This window comes from Bos mutus, chromosome 15, assembly GCF_027580195.1.
Source record: "Bos mutus isolate GX-2022 chromosome 15, NWIPB_WYAK_1.1, whole genome shotgun sequence".
NCBI lineage: Eukaryota > Metazoa > Chordata > Mammalia > Artiodactyla > Bovidae > Bos > Bos mutus.
The window spans coordinates 79,213,751-79,215,870 of NC_091631.1; the positions used below are offsets into that span (position 1 = coordinate 79,213,751).

General features: G+C 35.1%; 1 pseudogene; it reads right to left on the reverse strand.

Annotated features, from left to right (window-relative positions):
• Positions 1-440: 440 nt before the first annotated feature.
• Positions 441-1,433, reverse strand: LOC102284109 (olfactory receptor 4A47-like; annotated as a pseudogene).
• Between the last annotated feature and the right edge of the window lie 687 nt (positions 1,434-2,120).

Sequence of the window (2,120 nt, forward strand, 5' to 3'; positions counted from 1 at the left end):
AGTCGCTCAGTCCTGTCTGACTCTTTGTGACCCAATGGACTGCAGCATGCCAGGCCTCCATGTCCATCACCAACATCTGGAGTTTATTCAAACTTATGTCCATTGAGTCAGTGATGCCCTCCAACCATCTCATCCTCTGTCATACCCTTCTTCTCCCGCCTTCAATCTTTCCCAGCCTAAGGGTCTTTTCATCACATACAACATAAATTTATAGCCTCTATAGAGGTGTATTACAACCCACAACTATACATATTTACATAAAAAACTGTAGTAATCTTCAAAAGTATAATTCAAACAAAATACGTATTTTGAACTATGAAGTTATGAACATTTGTATTGTGATCAATATAAATATTCAAATAATAAAAAAATAGTAAAAGTTTTCATCATGTTCAAGTTTCATCATGTTTCAATCCTGAATAGAAATTTAATACAGATAATCATACAAGACATTCCTGGAAAGAGCAATTCTTCTCTGAAAATAAGTGACACATTTCCCTGCTACCCCATGTTCTTATTCTGGTCCAGAGTTTTTTTTTCATGGCATTTTTCATCTCTCCATTTCTCAGAGTATAGATTAAAGAGATTAAAGGGTTCGACATGGGAGTTATAATGATATAAAACACATTCAAGGATTTATCAACAGGTAAGTTATAGGGTGGTCTCACATATATGAAAATACAGGGCACAAATAAGAGAAACACCACAGTAATGTGGGAGCCACAGGTGGACAAGGCTTTGTGCCTCCCTTCCTGACTAACATTTTTTAGGGAGCACAGAATGACCCCCTAGGAGATGAGTAAGAGTGTAAAGATGACCACGGAGATTGTCCCATCATTGGCCAGCACTGTGAGGACAGTAATGTAGGTGTCATGACAGGCAAGTTTTATCAATGGGTACATGTCACAGATGAAATGGTCAATGACATTGGGGTCACAATAGGGAAGGTTGTAAACAAAGAGAGGATGAAGTACCCCTTGCAAAAACCCACTAACCAAAGTAAGTAGTAGCAACAGAATACAAACTCGTTTATTCATGACTGTCAAATAATGCAAGGATTTGGAGATGGCCATGTAGCGGTCATGGGCCATGACCACCAAGAGTATTATATCAGCACCACCAAATAAGTGCCCTATAAAAAGTTGTATCATGCAAGTTTGGAAGGAAACAGTTTTCTCCTCACAGAGTAAGCCTATAATCATATTTGGAGTAACTGTAGTAGAATAAACACCATTGAGAAATGATAAGTAACTAATAAAGAAGTATATAGGGCAACACAGAGTTGGGCTGAACACCACAGTCAGGACACTGAGTCGGTTGCCCATCATTGTCAGGTAGATGAGCAAGAAGACAACAAATAATGTTCTCTGACCCTGGAGGCTCTGAGTGAGCCCCAAGAGGACAAACTCAGTTACATTTTTCCTTTGTTCCATAGTGTTTGTTTGTATCTTATGTCAGAGTTTTGGACAAAATTACCTGTAAATTTATTTATTACTAGAGACTTCCTGAAATTTAAGATAATTTGTTTACTCATCCAACTACTGAGCATTAAGCTTTATTATGATTTGGTAATTTCAGACATTGTCATATAAGGCTGATAAAAATATTGTCTTGAATCTCAAAATCTTACAGAGTGGCAAATAATCAAGATACACATTGGAAAAGGACAATTTATTTGCTAGCTAAATGTGTTGCCACAAGTCTATTTTCATTTGGAAGCTAATGAAATTGTATTTAAAATTAATACCTTATATAAAAATTTACTACAAAGCCACAGTTATCAAGACAGTATGGTACTGGCACAAAGACAGAAATATTGATCAATGGAATAAAATAGAAAGCCCAGAGATAAAAATGAACAAAGTTTTAATTAAAATATAAAGAAAGATATTCTTTACTTTCAATTTATTAAGGAGATGGCTGTCTCCATTCTAGGATGGAAGGATCTTTTTAACAAATGATTGAAGTTTAAAATATATATATTTGACAATTTGAATTTTCTCTTTAGGATTTAGGAAGAGATACAGCAACATCAATTGAAAAAAGTAATTTGGAAATTGATTTGCATTTGGGGGATATACATAGAGCTAATAACTAAAAAAGATAAATAACTGAGAAAT